The sequence below is a fragment of the Pongo abelii genome, chromosome X, assembly GCF_028885655.2.
Source record: "Pongo abelii isolate AG06213 chromosome X, NHGRI_mPonAbe1-v2.0_pri, whole genome shotgun sequence".
In the NCBI taxonomy this organism is placed as follows: domain Eukaryota; kingdom Metazoa; phylum Chordata; class Mammalia; order Primates; family Hominidae; genus Pongo; species Pongo abelii.
Window position 1 is genome coordinate 124,248,743 of NC_072008.2, and position 21,252 is coordinate 124,269,994.

The 21,252-nt window shown below is 43.9% G+C and overlaps 1 protein-coding gene across 4 annotated transcripts in view; it reads left to right on the forward strand.

Moving 5' to 3' along the window:
* The window catches only part of DOCK11 (dedicator of cytokinesis 11), a 194,651-nt gene that overhangs the window by 1,592 nt on the left and 171,807 nt on the right, over positions 1–21,252 (forward strand). The window lies entirely within an intron of this gene.

The following is a 21,252-nucleotide window of genomic DNA, read 5'->3' on the forward strand; positions in this document are numbered from 1 at the left end:
GTTTAAGAGAGGGCCCTTTTTGTTAAAACAACTTGTCATTGGAAGGGAACTTCACAGCTTTTCCTTGTAATTTTTCTGTTGATCTTGTAGAATCAGCAATAAAACCCAGCATTAAAGGGAGGCCAGGGGCTTGATCCCAACAGTGGAGAAAGTTGACATTAGTGGGAGTTCTGGAGGAGGATCAAAGGTAAACTATGTACCTTTGAGTTAAAGATCTGATCCCTAATAGCTACAACTGTGCAAACCTAAGTGACTTTAAAGAAATCTCTTTATTGTGGCTGGACCCTTGAAAGTTTAATTCTGCTGTTTAGTGGAGCTAAATCCAGACATTTAATGTTACTTTAATGGACTTGGCTTGTTGTGTATTTCAGTCTGATTTTGGAGTGAGGACCTGTTGAGGTCAGATTGGAGCCTTGCCTGTCATCACAGCCAGTTAAGAGAGGAAGGCAAGCTGTGTGCAGAGCATTTATACCAGGGCTCTCATCTTGGGTGATTGTTAACAAGTGATTCAATCTACCTAGCAGAGAACGCTTTCCTAAATTCAGAGAAAACAAAAAACCTTCCTTGAGCGGGGTTGGCTGGCCTTCTACCACAACACGTGAAGAAAGCTGTAGGTGGACAGATTTCTCAAGAGAATAAATGGGACTAAGAAAACTTCCACTGGGATTTGATCAGCACTTGACCTGCTACCCTAGCAGCAAAAAGTTAACATTAGCATTCTTTCCCATGTTTTTAGGTTTTCAAAAGAATTTTGTGCATTGCAGGTTCAGCGGCTCCTTCCTAACCATTGATTCTGTGGCGAAGGAAGAAAAACTCTTACTGGCAGGAGTCTCTTCTAGGAGACACTGGCAGTGGCCATGGTTCCCTTGTCAGCCCAGCTTACTTGGGACCAAGGTCACTGATTTTTACTGTTTACACCAGGCAATGCAGAGGAATATTTACTCATTACTCTAGTATGTGAACCACATTGAGATTTTGGGAGTGAGGGAGAACAGATTCTAGTAATCTAAATCAATGAATATCTATTGAGCTCTTACAATGTGCCAGACACAATGCTAGATGCTCTATAATTATGAGAATGCAAATGATCTTTTTCTTCATTTGTTTTCATTAGTTACAATCTGGGTTGGTTGTGTGTATGGGAATGTCTTTGTCAATAGGACACCCAGATTATGCACGCAAATCAACTTTAGATTCTTCATAGAGCCTTAGCAAATGCTATTTGTAAGCAGTTTAGAAAAAATAAGGAAATAGTTCTTACATGGAATGTATGCTCCTAAATGACTCTCTCTCACAAAGAGCTGTTAACCAAAGTTAGTAAAACCATGAGTGGCTGGAGAGTGAGGGGACCATGTTGCAGCTGCTGCCATAACTTCTGATTCTTTTAAGGGACAGCTGAGGTAGGATTTACACTTGTGCTATAAACCCAAGATACTCACATTGGGGCTTCAATATGAGTTAGAGCCATTACCGCAGCAAGTCAAGCTTTCCTCTGGTGTATCTCTTGTTAGAACATGGAAAACCCACCAAGCTGTACAAATATACAGTATTTCCTGTTTAGGTTTTTTTTTTTTTTTTTTAAGGATTTTAGAATTACACCCTTGCTGGCCTGTTGCTAACATCATTCAGTTTTCCTCACTGTTTGAAAAATTCAGAAGGCTGGGCCTGGGCTATATATAGCATGTTGCTGCGTATTCAAACTGTTATTCAGTTATTAGTACTTCCACGAATCTATTAACTAACTACATAATAAAGCAGACAGAGAGACTGTTCCACTGTTACTGCATTTTCCTATAAGTTCAGCATTTTTATGAAGGTCAGTTTTAACCCAGGGAAAGGGATAATTACAGAATCATCACTGACAGATTTCTCAAGAGGGGATTGGGGAGAAACATTATAACCTGAGAGTGTATGTGATTAAAAGAGAAGTGTTTACATATATACTTGTTTAAAATGCAGAGTTTTAAATTTTTAAATTGATTTTGTTGTAATTCAGGATGTAGCTACTGGTGCCGCAGGGAAACAAAGGCATTTTGCTAAACCTGTTGTATTATGGCTGCCCTTTAGAGAAGCCACTTTATCAGCCTGGAAGAGTCGCCTAGTAGCTGTTTAAATACTGTTTACCGCGGAACTTACCCTCAATTCCTTGTGCGCCAAAAGATCGGGAAAGAGTTGCTAGATATGAGGGGTTGTAGCCCCTGGAGGCGCCGTAATGCACGCAGCGTCCCCTGGCTGGCATCAGCCAGATTTCGTTTAATAGCTCCTGTAGAGAAAAGCTCTCCAGAAGCTGAGAATGGCTGAAAAGCTTCTGCAGCTGTTGACTCCCCCAACCCGCCGCTCACAACTATCTTTGCATGGAATGTTATGTTTGCATTTAGGGAAGCGCTGAAACGGAACCACTCCTCTGCTCCCTCTTCCCAAGGGAATTTGTGGAAAGTAGGTAATATAGGACAAAACCCACAGCCTCATCTGTAAGGAGGTGAGAACAATACGGAATAAAAGCCGGTTTCAACTTGGGCTTCTTGACCAAGCATTTCCAGTTCAGAGGCTCTCAATGAACTGAGCTGTCAATGAACTGAGGGTCAGGAAAGTTAACCAGAGTGTTAGCACCTAAACATAAACTAGTCTCGCTACTGGAGGGTTAGCAGGGCCCAGAGCAAGCCACTCCACCAGGATCTGTACAAAAGACCGGTGCAGGTTGCTGTGAAGCCAGAGAGGCCTCCTTGCTGAACCCTCGTTTAAGCACCAAATAGGAAAATTTGTTTTCTAAGACTAACATGTTAAAAAATTCTCAGGATTGAGTCTTTTTCTATTCTAATCACCAGTGAACCTTTGTTTTTTAAGCTTTCATTGCTTTTTTTTTTTTAGACGGAGTCTCCCTCTGTCGCCCAGACTGGAGTGCGGTGGCGCAATCTCGGCTCACTGCAAGCTCCACCTCCCGGGTTCACGCCATTCTCCCGCCTCAGCCTCCCAAGTAGCTGGGACTACAGGCGCCCGCCACCACGCCGGGCTAATTTTTTGTATTTTTAGTAGAGACGAGGTTTCACCGTGTTAGCCAGGATGGTCTCGATCTCCCGACCTCGTGATCCGCCCGCCTTGGCCTCTCAAAGTGCTGGGATTACAGGCGTGAGCCACCGCGCCCGGCCTTCATTGCTTTATTACATGCCAAATGCTTGTTTATTGTACAACAGCTAGAAAAACAGAAAAGCAAGAATAATTATCACCATCTCATTACCCAGAGGAAGCTCTGTAAATATTTTAATGTAAATATTTACCTTTCTACTTTCTCTCTATGTGTATATATACACATCTATAAATACACATATATACTGTATATATAGATGTATACATATCTATACTTATATATACATACAAACACACATATATGGATGGAAAGAAATATACACAAACTTTTTATTTTTATTTATGTATTTTTTTTTGAGACAAAGTCTTGCTCTTTACCCAGGTTAGAGTGCAGTGGTGTAATCATGGCTCACTGCAGCTTTGACCTTTGGGGCTCAAGGGATCCTCCCACCTCAGCCTCCCAAGTAGCTGGGACTGCAGATGAACGCCACCATGCCCAGCTAAAGTTTTTTTTTGTTTTTGTTTTTTTTGTTTTTTAGTAGAGACAGGGTTTCACAGTGTTTCCCAGGCTGGTCTCAAACTCCTGAGCTCAAGCAGTCCTCCCACCTTGGCCTCTCAAAGTGCTGGGATTACAGGCATGAGCCACTTCGCCTGGCCACACAAACTTTTAAATAATTTTTTTTTCATTTATCTTATGAATATTTTTTGATGTCAATAAATACAAATCCATATAATCATATTTAATGACTGCCTAAATTTTCATTATGGGTGTACCAGAGGTAATTTATTATTTATTGTTTGATATTTTGATAGTTTTTCTAATTTTGTGCTGTTATAAACATGAACTATAAAGGTAAATAGCTATATATCTTTCTTTACTTTTAAATTTAAATTAATTAAAAATAATCGTATCCAGGCATGGTGGCTCATGCCTGTAATCCCAGCACTTTGAGAGGCTGAGGCAGGCATATCACCTGAGAACAGGAATTTGAGACCAGCCTGGCCAACATGGCAAAACCCCGTCTCTACTTAAAAAAATATACAAAAATTAGCTGAGTGTCATGGCGCATACCTGTAGTCCCAGGTACTCGGGAGGCTGAGGCAGGAGAATCGCTTGAACCCAGAAGTTGGAGGTTGCAGTGATCTGAGATCCCACCACTGCACTCCAGCCTAGGCGACAGAGTGATATTCCGACTCAAAAAAAGTAATAATAATAATCAGTTTCTAAATTTCACTTGCCACAGTCCATAGTGCTCAATAGCCACATGTGGCTAGTGGCTACTATATTGGACGGCATGTACTATATATGCAGATATAGAGCATTACCATCAGTAACTGAGTGAATGTCTTTGTGAAGGCATCTTCAAAATTGCCAAATCGTCCCCTTAGGATAAATTTCTAGCAGTGAACTTGCTTGCTCAAAGATTACACTGTATGCATTTTTAGTATTAAAAATTCCTCTTAAACATACTGTTAAATTGCTCTACAGAAAGTAGCTTCAGTTTACTCTTTCACCAGGAGAGTGTGAGGGTGTTCATTTCCCCTCTCCCATGCCAACGCTTGTTAGTAATATTTTAAAAATTTTTTGCAGTTTGATAGGAAATAAATGGTACGTCACCATTCTAATTTGCATTTCTTTGATTACTCTTAAAGTTGAACAGTTTTTCATGTTGATTGGCCTTTCATAGTTCTTCTATTGAGGCTTGGATGAATCTTCTTACAGACTTATTTCCTCGTTTGTGATTCTTGAATACAGTCTCCATCCCCCAAGATTCTGTTTTGCTAAGTCTGGGGTGGGGCCTACATCTGTATTCTTTAAAAGGACCCCAGATGATTCTCATGTGCACAGAAACACTCATCTAGACCGCTTGTCCACTCAAGGCAGGAGTGTCCTTTCTACCCACCCCTGACAAATGATTATTTAGCTTCTCCTTAAACACCCCTGCCTGTTAGAGGGCTATGTTAGAAAAGGTTCTTGAGCCGAAATTTACCGTGTAAATTTCACCATGGGCTAGACCTAGCTCTGCTGTTGGAGCCACGCGTTTGCTTCCTTCCTCTTTTGCATAACAACCTCTCAAATATTTAGAGACAGCCACCATGTCATTTTTAAATTCACTCTTCACAAAGCCAAAGAGGCTACATTTCTTTCCTTCGTTCCCAGCATGACTTGGTTTCAAGATTCTTCATATCCTGATCATCCTGTTTGGGCTCTTTTCCAAGTTTTCTACGTCCTACTTAAGATGTGAGAGACAGAGCATAAGCTAGAGGATCAGATCTGGTCTTGAACCCAGTGTCTGTCACCTGCCTGAATTTTGAACAGAGGCAAGTAACCTGGTCTCATTTTCCTTATCTGTGAAATGGGGATAAATAGTAGTACCTCCCTTGTGGAGTTCTTGGGAATAACGAAGGTAACATATGGAAAGTTTCTAATGTATAAGTGATTCATAAAGGTTAAAAAAAGAGATCTGGCAAAAAAAAAAAACCACAAAACAAAAACAAAACAACAACAACAACAAAAAAACAGTATTCCAGAAGGATCTGCCACTGAATACAGTCAGGGAGGGGGCAATGTTTTGTATCATTTCTGGGTGTGAGCCAAGAAGCCGGGGGCTGTGTATTCATTTTTATTCCCAGCCCAGCCCCTCACACAGTGTCTGGAGTACAGTAGATTCTTAGGTGTTTTGTGAAAATACACTGCCAACCTTGGGTAGGATGGACTCATTGTTGGGAGAAGAGCCTGGAGGCCAGGAAATGACTTAAAATGCAGTTAATATAGTTCTGGAGAGAGATAACAAAGGCTTTTTTTTTTTTTTGAAATGGAGTTTCACTCTTGTCGCCCAGGCTGGTGTGCAATGGCATGATCTTGGCTCCCTGCAACCTCTGCCTCCCGGGTTCAAGCAATTCTCCTGCCTCACGCTCCTGAGTAGCTGGGATTACAGGTGCGTGCCACCACGCCCCAGATAATTTTTGTATTTTTAGTAGAGACGGGGTTTCACCACATTGGCCAGGCTGCTCTCGAACTCCTGACCTCAGGTGATCCACCCACCTCTGCCTCCCAAAGTGCCAGGATTACAGGTCTGAGCCACTGCACCAGGCAAACAAAGGCTTTTAACTGAGGCAATGAGAATGGAGATAAGGGAGAAGACATAAGAAACATTGTGCTGAGAAAATCAACAGGATTTGGTGATTCTTAAAAGGGAAGGAGAAGGGGGAGGAAGAAAGAGAGGAAGAGCGGAGGTGGAGTCAAGATAATTTTGAGGTTTCTCAGCTTGTGTGAACTGAAGGAAAAGCAAGTTTGTTGATAGGGGAAGGGAAAAGAAAATGAGCAACTTCTGTTTGAGAGAGTTGTCAGGGCAAAGCCAGGTCTCAGTTAAGCAAGACGGTGGCTGAGCATATAAGGTTGTCTTTTGGCAAAGGACTAGGGTTCTTGAGGGCAGAGGTGGAAAGTGTTCCAAGTGGGTCCAGGAAGGAGAGGAAGAGCCAGGAAAAGGCCAGGGCTGAGTGGACAGAGATGGCATTGTAGGCGAGATTAGCTGATTGAAGAGGTTTGCACCTTTGAGGGTGATTAGGGAAGTGGGAGGCAGGGTGTGGAGAAATGATCTGGAGGCCAGCCCCAGACTTCCAGTTAGAATGGGAATGGGAAGTGAGTTCACCCCTTGGGCAGATCCCACTCTGGGGTGGGTCTGAGCAGCAGTTGCCCTAGAGGAGCAGGGGGTCAATGAGGGGTTGACTTCCTGATCAGGTGCTCAGGAAGAGGCTAATAGGATAGTTCCTGCTTTTAAGGGAGACTAGAGGTATGCAAATAACCTAGAGAAGATAGAAGCCAGATAGGAGGCCAGTGGTCATTGGTTTCCCAGTCTTCACCCCATCTCCGACCCCCACCCCAGCCCCCAGTGCTCTCTCTTGAGATCCTTAACGTTTTTCAAGCTTTCGTCCTTTCTGGGTTCGACAAGGTTAAATAGGCCTTTACTAATGAACATTGTTCTGTTTATGGCATTTCCCACATTTATTTGACCACAGACCCTGCCCTACCCCCAACCGGCTTTTTATGGAAAGTGGAGAGTAAATAGTAACATCTAACAGGCTGAGAAATTCCTATATAGTGTGCATGTGTAACTAACTCATCTTGGCGTTCTCTTACTTGACCTCTGTGGATTGCAAGCTACTTTCCCATGCTCCACGTCAAGAACCACCCTTGCTGTTCAGTTCAGAGGAGTAATTCACCTATCTGATTGTGCTTTCTCCTGAGCTATAGAATTGTCAGCAAGTCATGTTGAAAGATGATTAGTTTTTAAAAATAATTTGTTTATCATGGAAGGGAGGCCAAAACTACATGAGGGTATAGCTCGAGCCATTTCTTCTTTTCTGTAAATCCTAAGGGTACTTAGAATATGTTTCTCTTTGAGATTTACACCTCTTGGTTTAATTTTTATCAGGCATGCAGAGGAGTTGGTGGGTAACATTGGCCTGCCGTTTATATCAGCCTACAGCCAGATGCTTTTTTAATTCCTTGCAGGACCCCACCCTGGACGCTCCCAGAGCAGTAGCTTGAATGGAGCAAAGAGACAGCCTCAGTTAGCTGCCATTGCCTGTAAGCTTGTGCTTCAGAGCAAAGTGGTTAAGAGCTTGGGCTCTGGAAGCATGCTGCCTAGGTTCATAGTTCAGCCCTGGATGACCTTGGGCCAATTATTTTAACCTTCCTGGGCATTGGTCACCCCCTCAGGGGCTTGTTGAAAGGCTTAAATGAGTTATTTGTTTTGTTTTGCTTTGTTTTGTTTTGTTTTTGAGACAGGGTCTCGCTCTGTCACCCAGGCTGGAGTGCAGTGACACGAACTTGGTTCACTGTAACCTCCGCCTCCTGGGTTCAAGTGATCCTTCCATCTCAGCCTCCCTAGTAGCTGGGACTACAGGTGTGCACCACCATTGCCCGGCTAATTTTTGTGTTTTTAGTATAGAGACAGGGTTTTGCCATGTTGGCCAGGCTGGTCTCGAACTCCTGACCTCAAATGATCCGCCTGCCTCGGCCTCCCAAAGTGCTGGGATTACAGGCGTGAGACACCATGCCCAGCCTTGAGTGAGTTATTATATTCTTCATGTATAATATTGAAAGCACTTCGAGCGGGGTTTGGCAATTGTTAAGTACTGATGACTATTGGCTCGCATTATCATCCCCAGGCTTTATGGTGGGCAAGAGACGTCTTTTGTGTATGTGTTACAAGTCAGCAGACAGAAAAGTTAACTGGAAGAGGGGAAGCAGGTACCCTTGCTTTAATTCCTTGCTCCAGATGATGCCCCAAAGGGGTGAGCCACATGGCTGAGCCAAGAATCTTACCCTTCCTGGAAGAACAAGCTGGCAGACCCCTCTGCATGAGGTTCTTGCCAATACCCGTTCCCAGTCTGACTTAGTCATACTGAAAAGCCTAGTGGATGGTAGCAAGGGTTCTGAGTTTTTGGCATTTTCCACCTTCACAGGAGTTTAATGAGTGAGTGGGAAGGCTGGTCCTCAAGTGGGGAGAAGCACTCTGTCCTGTGCCTGGGCCGGAAGGCTCTCCAGACTGGGGAAACTGTACCTGTGGCCTTTGGCAGAAGCACTTACCTTTATGCCAGCCTGTTCAGTGTGATTTATGCAAAGGGTGAATAGAAGAGAATTGGGATCTGTGTGGAAAAACAGAGCTTGGACATGCCTACCTTTCCCTTTCAAACCTTCACCGATGCCAGGCACGTTAGCCTATGCCTGTAATCCCAGCCCTTTGGGAGGCTGAGCTGGGAGGATTGCTTGAGCCTGGGAGTTCTAGGCCAGCCTGGGAAATACAGGGAGACCCCCATCTTTACAAAATTAAAACAAAAATGAGCCAGGCGTGGTGGCACATGTGTGTAGTCCAGCTACTTGAGAGACTGAAGTGGGAGGATTCCTTGAGCCCAGGAGTTCGAGGCTGCAATGAGCCTTGATTGTGCCACTGCACTCCAGCTTGGGTGACAGACTGAGACCCTGTCTCAAAAAACAAAACAAAACAAAACAAAAAAAACAAAAAAAAGCAAAAAACCTTTATTGATATCCCTTTCACTCTTAATCCTCACATTTAATAGTCAAATGAATATTGAAATTCAAATGCTTTTTTAAAGTTCTATTTTGGGGCTGAGCGCGGTGGCTCACACCTATAGTCCCAGCACTTTGGGAGGCCGAGGCGGGTGGATCACTTGAGGTCAGGAGTTTGAGATCAGCCTGGCCAACATGGTAAAACCCTGTCTCTACCAAAAATACAAAAATTAGCTGGGCATGGTGGTGCACGCCTGTAATCCCAGCTACTTGGGAGGCTGAGGCATGAGAATCGCTTGAACCCGGGAGGCAGAGGTTGCAGTGAGCTGAGATCACGCCACTGCACCCCAGCCTGGGCGACAAAGTGAGACTGTCGCAAAAAAAAAATTATATTTCGGAAACATACGTTTTAATAGGAAATTTTAAAACTTAAAGCTGTCTTGAGAAATTATTCTTTTATATTTGGCTATTCTGGTTTTGTGGTAGCAGGATAAGTTCTGTTAAGGATAGTGTGTGGCTGGGCATGATGGCTAGTGCCTAAAATGCCAGCACTTTGGCAGGCTGAGGCAGGAGGATTGTTTGAGGCCAGAAGTTCAAGACCAACCTGGGCAACATAGTGAGACCCCCGTCTTTACAAAAAAATAAAAAGAATAGTGCGCACAGGTTCCTAGCAGAGTCAGTACAGTGGAAAACATGCTGAGTGTTCCAGTTCCACGTGGTTCATCTTTTGTCTGTGTACAGCCTTGCACAATCATGCCTAAATTTGCTATTAATGATTTCCTGCGATTCTTCTCCACTTTTATTGCCTATTGAGTTTATTGTTCATGGGAAGTTATGCACTTTTGCCTTTTTTGACTTCTGTTGGATTGTATATATGTTTCAAGCTGCTAAGAAATGTTAGAAGATATTCTGATACTTCAGCTTTCCCATCGCATTGCTTTCCCTAATGACTGGAAATATTTTACTGGGTAAGATTTAACTGAGAAGTCAAGTGTTGCTTCCAAGTCTCTGAGACAGAACATCTTTATTTGAAGTGTTTCAGTGAAGTGTGTCAGAAGGCTGGGGAATTCATTTGTATAAGATTTTTTTTTTTTCCAGAGACAGAGTCTTGCTCTGTCACCCAGGCTGGAGTGCAGTGGCAACCTCCGCCTCCTGCGTTCAAGCGATTCTCCTGCCTCAGCCTCCCGAGTAGCTGGGATTACAGGCATCTGCCACCACGCCCTGCTAATTTTTGTATTTTTAGTAGAGACAGGGTTTCACCATGTTGGCCACGCTGGTCTCGAACTCCTGACCTCAGGTGATCCATCCGCCTTGGCCTCCCAAGGTGCTGGAATTACAGGCATGAGCCACCGTGCCCGGCCCGTTTTTTAAATGGTGACAAGACCTTGAGTTTTTATAGCCAAAATCTTAAGAAGAGTTAAAAATGCTGTTATATCTATCTGTGGCCTCGTATGTCTACAGGTAACTACTGAACACATATCACATAGTCGTCACCCCTCTTCTGTAAGTGGGGAAACAGAGGCATGGTTTTCAGTGAGGCAGGCCATAGGTTATTTATATTAATGAAATGACAGAGCAGGTAATGAACTCCAGGTGTCCTGATTCCTTTGGAGTAACCATGTGAAGAAATACTAGAGGGATGCCAGATTCCACAGTCAATCAGGTGGAGGAAGCTCTTTCTATGTGGTTTTGGTGATGATCTCGCTCTATTGGGAAACAGTGTTTATTTCTAAACAAGCTTAGGTCTCTTTAGTGGGAAAGTAGGAGGTGAGGACAAAAAAAAAAAAAAAAAAAGAGGGATGGGGTTGTTATTGAGAAATGTGGGCAAGATCAGTATAGATTTTTCCTTGCCAAAGTAAGCCTAAGGATATTGAGAACTGTTTGCAATTGGCCATTCCTCCTTACTTTGCTATTTGAATAACTATATGGAAAAAAATATCCAGAACACTGGCTCTGCAGCGGTACCTGGGATCATTTTCATGGAACTGTTTTCATGATTTTTTTCAAGTGGGTTAGTGCTGTCCAAAAATAACAACATATATATTTCTTTCCATGCCTTTTATATTAGTAGTTTAGTTTTCCCACTTGAGAAACTGCCAGCTTTCTGCCTTGCAGGGCCTGTTGTCACAGTGTTCACGGTGTGAATGGAAGAGTGCTGTTGGCATGGCCAGTTTACTTTCATAGGTGAACACGTTCCTAATGCTTCAGTACATTAAATCGTTTCCTAGAGATCTGAAGGAGGGAATGCTACCTTCCAAGGTACCTACCTTCCCACCAAGAAAGAACTTAAGTTCAAGAAGGTTCTAAATCAACCGGTACATACATGGAACTGAATCGTTATTTCAAAGCTCACAGGGGCCAATAGCTCTCGTTGTGTCCAGCCGAGTGTTTATGACATGCTCTATAGTTTGTGGAGCAAAGAAAGCCCTCCCTTGCTAATTTGACCCTGGGGAGACTTGCTCCTCTACTCCTAGTGACCACTTGCAAGGGAACTTGGCCTCCGTCTGTCCCTTCTAAATGGTCTGGCAGAATTCTCATCAGGAGAGCCAGAAGAAAATTCCATAAGGCTTCTCGCTTCAGTTCTGTAATAACAAACCCAGCTCCCTCTCCCTGCCTGCCCTGCTTCCTTTGCTCAGTACTGCCCCCAGGCTCAGAGACATCCGGGAGTCTCATATTCAAAGCCCAGGTTCTTCAAGTCCATAGGCTGCTGGTTCTGCCCTGCCTTTAAAATCCATTTCCAGTCAACTGGATTTGGATCTTCTTGTCCCCTTGTGTCTTTGTCTCACTCACTGTATCTCTGTCTGGCGCCCCTAGCCTGTCCATAGCTAACCCCCTGCCTCAGTTTTCTGGCTAATCGCCCAGTTCCTCTAGGAGTGAGTTCTTGCCTTGCTGCTGGCCTTTCTGAGGAGGGATGCCTTACCCTCACCAGGACCATATGACTGAGCCCAGCACAGTGGAACTGTGGATTGAAGGGGTGAGTTTCTCTCTTTCTTTCTTTTTTTTTTTTCTGGAGACAGAGTCTTCCCAGGCTGGGGTGCAGTGGCGCAATCTCGGCTCACTGAAACCTCTGCCTCCCGTGTTCAAGTGATTCTCCTGCCTCAGCCTCCTGAGTATCTGGGACTACAGGTGTGTACCACCACTCCTGGCTAATTTTTTGTATGTTTAGTAGAGACGGAGTTTTACCATGTTGGTCAGGCTGGTCTCGAACTCCTGACCTCAAGTGTTCCAACTGCCTCGGCCTCCCAAAGTGCTGGGATTATAGGCGTGAGCCACTGCACCTGGCCTGGAGGGGTGAGTTTCTGCTTAGAGAACTCAGAGGAGGCTAAGTGCCTGGGATAACGCAGTCCAGCAAGTGGCCCTGTTGAGGACTGGACTAGCTTTATGGTCTATTAGTTGCCACTGTAACAAATTGCCACAAACTTAGTGTCTTAACACAGATGTATTCCAGTTCTAGAGATCAGAAGGCCAAAATTGGTTTCACTGAGCTAAAGCCAAGATGTCCAAAAAGCCTCACTTCCTCCAGAAGCTATAGGGGAGGATCCATTGCCTGGTCTCTTCCAGCTTCTAGAGGATGCCCACATTCCTTGGCTCATGGCCCCTTCCTCCATCCTCAGACCAGCAAGGACTGGTCGCTTCTGTCATTATATCTCCTTCTCTGACACCGGCTCTCTTGCCTCCCTCATTCACTTATAAGGACCTTGGTTCCACCTTGGTAATCTAGGATAATTGCCCCATCTCCAAATCCTTAACTTAATCATGCCTGCAAAGCCCTCTTTGCCATGTAAAGTAATATATTCGCAGGTTCCACGGATTAAGATGTGGCCCTCATTGAGGAACCATTATTCTGCCTATCACGCAAGATGTCACCCAAGTTTGAGGAATGGTGGAGTCCTGGGGTCAGATGGGTTCCCAGCACAGGTCCTGACATTACAGTGGAGGAGGAACAGGAATCTGGCAAACAGCCAGGCGCAGAAGTCTTCATAGAATTCAAATGAGGAAGCACAATCCCTTTTGCGAATTTTGGCTGAAAGAAAGCAATACAGGTCTGCAGTCTGCAATTTCAATTCACATGTTTTCTTAAATTCTTCATAACTAAATGTCTTTCCCCACACAGGACTCCCTGAGCCTGGAGTTCTTATAGTGGGCACTGCTTTCATACTTGAGGTGTTTTAGGATACAAGCTGGCCAGACACTTTGCGGGCATTTAGCCAGCTCAGGCCTATAGAATTTTCCAACTTCAGTTAAAGAAAAGAGCAAAGAGGTAGGGGTGTGTGTGGGTGTGTGTGGGGGTGTGGATGTATGTGTGTGGCGGGGGGTCATCGGGGAGGTATTTAAAAGAGAAAGCGATGGTTGCACATCACATAAAATAACTCTTTGGCGACAAGTCCCAAGATACCTCTCATATGTCCTGTGTAAGAGACACTTTGCCCAGCCTGAAGGTCAAGTTAGACTGGGCATGGTCCTTCTGCATTTTCAAGGTAATCACAGAATCCCTTCCCAGAAATGGCTTTCTAAAACACTTGATTGGAGAAGCAGAAGGAAGGACTGGAAAATCTATCTGAGTTCTTTCTGGCTTCATGATGATTTCAATTAAAAGATAAATGGAAACTTCCCCTCTCTACCACATCTAGTCACTGCCATCTTAGAGACACATAGCACAAAAGTTTCCCGGCTGATCACATTTGCATCAGCCCTCCTCACACTGGCCAGTATAATGTCCATGATGTGTCTGATGGCACAGAGCTTTGCTGTCCCGAAGAAGCACTCTATCGTAGATGTGGATTGCATTGCCTATTTTTACATTGGATCTAATTGGCCACGGCCATATTTCTCCCAGGCCCAGCCTATCTTTTTTCAAGCCTCTGGCTAATTGACCTGGCTGTAATGCACTGAAAATCATTATAGAAAAGGTTGGGGAAACTCCCAGATTGTGTCTGAAAATCTGTAGAGACAAAATACACATTCACCATCTTCACTTTTCTCCTGTTCTGTTTTTTGTTTTTTTCCCTCCTCAATAGGAAAACAGTTTCAATTCTCCTTATAAGCCATCTCAGGGTAAATATTCAGATGTTTTCAGTGGAATTATGTTAAACCATTTTTTGAAAGTACTTATCTACAATGAATATGTACTAATTATTAAATGTGAAAGGGTATTAACTGTAGTCCTATTTAAGTCTTTTTTAGAAAATGGTGTTCATTTTCTGTAAATTGTGGGTTTATTCTCTTCAACCTGGCTTATTTTATTTTATTTTGCTGATTTACTACTTTCTGCTTTGGAGTTTCTCCTTTTCTCTATTGGCTCTCAGCTGAACTTCACCGAGGCTTCTGGGTACTGTGCATTAGGTCAATGAGCTTCATGACAGAGTTGACGCCTGGGAACCCTGGAACCTCTGGAGCTGTGTTATGCAGCAGAAGGAACTAGAAAGGAGGGCGTTGCTGGAGAGTGAGCTAGAGAGAGAGAAAGTTGTGCTGAGCTGTGGAAGATGGCTCCCCTGGCTGAGGGAGAAGACAGATACCGTCATTCAGTTCATGCTCAAATCCCAAGGGAAATGCTTGTGAACTGTTGCTTGAAGAGAAGCAGAGAATCTATTTCCACTTATTTATTTATTTATTTATTTATTTTTTTTGAGAAGGAGTCTCACTCTGTCGCCCAGGCTGGAGTGCAGTGGCATGATCTTGGCTCCCTGCAACCACCGACTCCGGGGTTCAAGCAATCCTGCCTCAGCCTCCCGAGTAGCTGGGACTACAGGCGCACGCCGCCACACGTGTATTTTAGTAAAGACAGGGTTTCACTGTGTTGCCCAGGCTGGTCGCGAACTCCTGAGCTCAGACAATCTGCCTGCCTTGGCCTCCCAAAATGCTGGGATTACAGCGTGAGCCACCGTGCCCTGCTCCGCTGATTTCTTTTTAACAGATCAAACCTACCTAGGACAAGGAGGTAGGAGAAATGGTGGAAGGCAAGACCAGGGCTTAATCTCGGGAAACTGAAGGATTAAAAAGGGGCAAAAGGAAGGGCTTTTTTTTTTCCGTTACAAAGACCAAGAGACCAGAGATTAAAATATTAACAATATTTAATGAGTGCAGCCGTATATTTTTAGATTCAGACAGGAAGAGATCAAGTCCTTTAGAAATTGTGCTTGATAAATGAAACAGTTTTGTCTGGCACCAAAGGGGTGAGTAGATACTTATTCAGGGGCTGGAGACAGTGCATATACTGTCAACTTGCATGATTCAGGACCTCAAATCAGTTAGTTAAGGAATTGAGAAAATACTTGTATGCCATTCGGCATATAGGATAGTTGGAACATAGGGAAACCCATTCTCTAACTTCAATGGAGGTCAGAAACACATGACCATCAGACATCCATCGGGGCCAGATTTCTGTTGGGAGCCTAGGGTAGAGGGACTCAGGTGCTAGGTCTGCCTTCCCTCCTTTCTTCCATCCTGGCCTCTACCAGGGTAGAAGGGGAGCAACAGCTCATGCCTCTGCTAGACCCGTGTTTCTCAAGGCAGAAAACGCTGCTTGACAGGAATGGTGGCCATAGAGGCTGCCACTCTGAGCCCTTGTGACTTTCTCTGAGAGCGGCCCCCACTGGGACTGGCTTCCTCTTACTGACTACATTCTCTTTCTTGCAAGCTACTGTCTTCCCCTTTCCACCTTCTACTATTCCCTAACTGCTTTCCCCTCATTCTGATTTTCCTCAACTGCTGCTCCTGGTGTTTGCCTCTGCACTGCCACCTTCCAGGAAACTCTTCTGTGGATCTGGCTGCCTGATCCACCCCCTTGACTTCTCCCTTCTACCATGCCCTGGGAACCATTATTTGACTGTGGGCACATTCCTTCTCTCCCCTTCTCATCTTTTTCTTACCTCTTCTTTCTCTCTCCTCTGTTTGGCTAAAAAGTGTGCTTTGTGGCACAGAGCCATCACTGTGTTTATTTTTTTAAAATCTTTTCTTTAGCCAAGGATGGAAAATTCCAAAGGCCTGAGCTAGTGATGGCTGGATGCTTTTTCTGGAAATCCAGTGGCCTGGGTGCCAAGGGAATGTTGTGGAGCTACACATCTGGCAAGGTTGTCCCCTAAAATGTCCTGGCTTTGGATTTAGTTCCAACTGAAAGAAGGGGAGGTTCTATCTGGAATTATGGAATCAGAATGAAGAGTTAGCTAGGTGTGGTGGCACACACCTGTGGTTCCAGCTACTCAGGAGGCTGAAGCAGGAGGATCACTTGAACCCACTTCAAGCCCATGGTGAACTATGATTACACCATTGTACTCCAGCCTGGGTGACAGAGCGAGACCTTGTCTCAAATTAAAAAAAAAAAAAAAAGGAAGAGTTTACGAAATTATGTAATTATAACCCCAGAGCCCAGTTTATTTCACTGTTTTTTTCTGCTGGGTTTAATTGGGAAAGAGTGGCCTTTGACTTAGTAGATCTTTCAAAAGTGAAACCTTTTGCATGAGAGTCAAATAAAGTTCTTGCCGCTCAGTTTAATCGATGATTTTGCTTCGTTGGGGTTACTTGGCAGAGGCCAGGCACACTTCAGAGCACCTGGAGTGTGGGCCTCATGGGGGAGCAGCAGCAGCATTCCAGTTGTTACCAGGTGCAGTTGAGTAGGCCTACCCCACCTTCATGTTTCTTGCCCCCTCCTGGAAAAATAATGATATGGTTTGGCTGTGTACCCACCCAAAAATCTCATCTTGAATTGTAATCCCCATAATCCCCACGTCAAGGGTGGGAAAAAGTGGAGGTAATTGGATCATGGGGGCAGTTTCCCGAATGCTGTTCTGGTGATAGTGAATGAGTCTCACGCGTATCTGATGGTTTTTTAAACGTCTGACCTTTCCCCTGCCTGCACTCACTCCATCCTGCCGCCCTGTGAAGAGGGTGCCTGCTTCTCCTTTGCCTTCTGCCTTGACTGTAAGTTTCCTGAGGCCCCCCCATCAATGCTGAACTGTGAGTCAATTAAACCTCTTTCCTTTATAAATTACCCAGTCTCAGGCAGTTCTTTATTAGGAGTATGAAAATGGACTAATACAATAATTTGGCCAGAGTTTTGTCCACACATTCGTGAGGGCTGAAACAAGTCAGAGTTGACCACCTTGATGGTAAGCAAAAAGTTATTGTCTTGAAATATCTAGAAACTGTACCATTCTCCTACCTCTTGAGAGGGTGGGGGAGATTAACAATACCCAAACCCATAAAAATGCCAACTCTGTCTGCACTGGCTTCACATTGCCATAAACACCCAGATTTCCTAGAGGGGACTTCATGGCCCTTCATGTCCACCAGTAAGGCCCATCCCACCTTTGAAGTTTCTTCTCCCACCACATCCTTTCCTTTGCCCTGTAGTCTAGCCACAGTGAACCATCACACTTTTTCAAACACATTCTATAGTTTCTTACCTACATACCTTTGTGCATGCTGACTCCTCATCCGGGGATGCTCTTACAAGCCCTTCCCTGCTAAAGGGAATCCTATCTGTCCTTCAGGGCTTAGGTCAAATGGCCATCTTCTCCATGGCCACCATATTTGGAGCTAATTGCTCCTTCTGCAGCCTTACAGCCTCTTACTAGTTGCATTGGCTTCCTGTGGCTGCTGTAACAAATTACCACAAATTGGGTGGCCTAAAACAAGTTTGTTCTCTAACAGATCTAGAGGCCAGATGTCTCAAATAAGTATCACTAGGCCTCACTCCTTCAGGAGATTTTAGGAAAGGATCATTTATTGCCTCTTCCAGCTCTGGTAGCTACCAGCATTCCTTGGCTTGTGGTTGCATCACTCCAGTCTCTGCCTCTGTGGTCACATTGCCACCTCTTTGGTCTGTTTGAGGTCTCCTGCTGCCTCTTTCTTATCAAGATACTTGTGATGGCATTTAGAGTCCACCCCAATAATCCAGATGCGCTCTTCATCTCAAGAGCCTTAATTTATTTCATTTTGTTTTGTTTTTTGAGATGGAGTTTTGCTCTTGTTGCCCAGGCTGGAGTGCAATGGTGCAATCTCGGCTTACTGCAACCTCCGCCTCTAGAGTTCAAGCGATTCTTCTGCCTCAGCCTCCTGAGTAGCTGCGATTACATAGGCATGCACCACCACGCCTGGCTAATTTTGTATTTTTAGTAGAGACGGGGTTTCTTCATGTTGGTCAGGTTGGTCTTGAACTCCTGACCTCAGGTGATCCACCCGCCTTGGCCTCCCAAAGTGCTGGGATTATAGATGTGAGCCACCGCGCCCAGCCAACTTATTTCACATCTGTAAAGGCCCTTTGGCCATATACCATTTGCAGGTTCCAGGGATTAGGATGGGGGCATATCTTTTTGTGGCAGAGGCATTTTTTCAGTCTGTGTGTTCTTAGGTTTTAGAGAGGATTGATATCAGTACTTTCATTTTAGAGAGGATTGATTTCATTAGGCCTCCTAACATAGTTGTTGATAGCTTCTCTATTGTATTAGAATGTAAATACCTTAAGGGGCTGGTAGGAGACTAGAAAGCTATTGCTTAGTAGTCAGTGCCAGAGGGCCCAGCAATTCTACTGACAATCTGTGTTACCTTGGGCAGACTGTTTGACTTTTGGGGGATCTCTTTTTGCGTATTTGTAAACATTGGAAGAATAACATGAACATCAATGGGCCTTGCAAATATGTTTATAATAGCAAAAACAAAAACCCAAAAAAGTTCACCTAAATGTTCAAAAGTAAGGATTTGGGTAACTATATATATATATACATTCTTACACCAGAAAACTGTGCAGTCGTTAAAATGACTTGCTTTCTTTTTTTTCTTTTCTTTTTTTTTTTTTTTTTTTTTTTTGAGGTGGAGTCTCGGTCTGTCATCCACGCTGGAGTGCAGTGGCATGATCCCAGCCCACTGCAAGCTCCGCCTACTGGGTTCATGCCATTCTCCTGCCTCAGCCTCCCAAGTAGCTGGGACTACAGGCACCCACCACCACGCCCGGCTAATTTTGTTTTGTATTTCTAGTAGAGATGGGGTTTCACCATGTTAGCCAGGATGGTTTTGATCTCCTGACCTCGTAATCTGCCCACCTCGGCCTCCCAAAATGCTGGGATTACAGGCGTGAGCCACTGCGCCTGGCCTCCTCCTCTGCTCTCCTCTCCTCTCCTCTCCCCTCCCCTCCCCTCCCCCCTCCCCTCTCCTCCCCTCTCCTCTCCTCTCCTCCCCTCTCCTCTCCTCTCCTCCCCCCCCTCCTTTTTCTTCTTTCTTCCTCTCTCCCCCTCTCTCACACTCGCTCTGTTGCCGAGGCTGGAGTGCAGCTGTGCGATCTTGGCTCACTGCACCCTTCTCCCCCTGAGTTCAAGCAATTCTCCTGCCTCAGCCTCCCTAGTAGCTGGGAGTGCACTACCATGCCCAGCTAATTTTTGTATTTTTAGTAGAGATGGGGTTTCGCCATGTTGGCCAGGCTGGTCTCGAACTCCTGACCTCAAATGATCTGCCCACCTCAGCCTCCCAAAGTGCTGGGATTACAGACGTGAGCCACCGCACCCGGCTGACATCTATATTTATTATTGACAGTAGTAAAAAAATTTACATTATGAAATGGCATGCAAATTATGATCCTATTTTTATAAAATAATGCATATATGATATATGTGAATATACTTACCTAATCACTCTGTGCCTCGTTTTCTTCATCCGTAAAATGTAGATAATGATAGTACTGACCTCAGAGGGTTGTTGCAAGGTTTGAGTAAAATAAGACATTGAAGCACAAAGAACAATGCCTAGCACATAGAGAAGCACTGAATAAACGTAGCTATTAGTATTATTGTTATATTCAAAACAACATTCCCAAAGGTTGATGTATGTTGATAACATATGTGTATATATAATGTGTATATGTGTATATAATATTAAGAGTGCTAGATGGGCACACTGGCTCACACCTGTAATCCTAGTGACTCAGGAGGCTGAGGTGGGAGGATCATTTGAGCCCAGGAGTTCGAGGCTGGGCAACATAGCCAGACCCCTGTCTCTTAAAAAAAATAATAAAATTAGCTGGGCATGGTGGTGTGTGCCTGTAGTCCTAGCTACTTGTGAGTCTGAGGCAAGAGGATTGCTTAAACCCAGGAGTTTGGGGTTACAGTGAGCTATGATCACACCACTGCACTCCAGCATGGGTGACAGAGTGAGACCCTGTTTTAAAAAAAAGAAAAATAAAATAAATAAAAGAGTGCCTGTCTTGGATGGTGGGATTATGTTATGAGGAAATTTTAGTTTTGCTTTAAAAACATTGATTCATTTATTTTACTCGGAGCATTATTATTTTTATAAACAGAAAATTTAGAGTTCAAGATAAGAACCATACTTTCAGGATTTCTAGATTTATGTGACACGCATGTGTGTGCACACACAACATATGGTCTCTCTATAATTAGCTATTATTATCATTAAGATAATTTTTCCTATAATCCTGCAGCTCCTTGCCTAGTGCTTTGCATATCTCAGATTCTCTATCTGCTAGATCATTAAAATCAGAATGGGCTAGAGATTAGACTTTAATTCCCACTTGCTTTTAATTCCTATCTTCTTAAGTATTATTCCCTGAACTTTGATTATAATGTGTTTTCTTTAAAGTGAAGTTTTGAAGAATATATGTATATATATTGTCTCACACTAGATATTTGCTTGTACATCCACATGTATCTATATATTTCATATTATCTTTATAATTTTGGGGCGGCATAAGGGCCTACTCTGAATTTTCTGAACTGTAAATTAAAATAGCTGCTATGTTGCACATGAAATGTATCTCAGGTTGTTGATACTGGAGTTCTCTTTTGCTGCCATTAAGAAGATGAATCACTAGAGGGACTTAAGTTTGAAGTAAAGCTAATTAATTTGCATTGAAATTGCAAGGATTTGTGGTCATGATTTTTCTGATTTTGAACATGCTGAATCTTTGTTCTTTTATTTAAAATAATCTTTATACTTCTCATGGATTTAAAAACAAATGGATGGGAGAATTACTTATGAATTATGAGCTTTGAAATGGAAGGTCTTGCCTCTGACATTTAAAACAATTAGATTATGATGCGCATCTTGGTAGGCGGGGGCTCTTTCCCTCTGTACTGTGTGCCTCTTTTTTCTGTCAGCATGCATGTCCTTGAGTTCATTTCTTT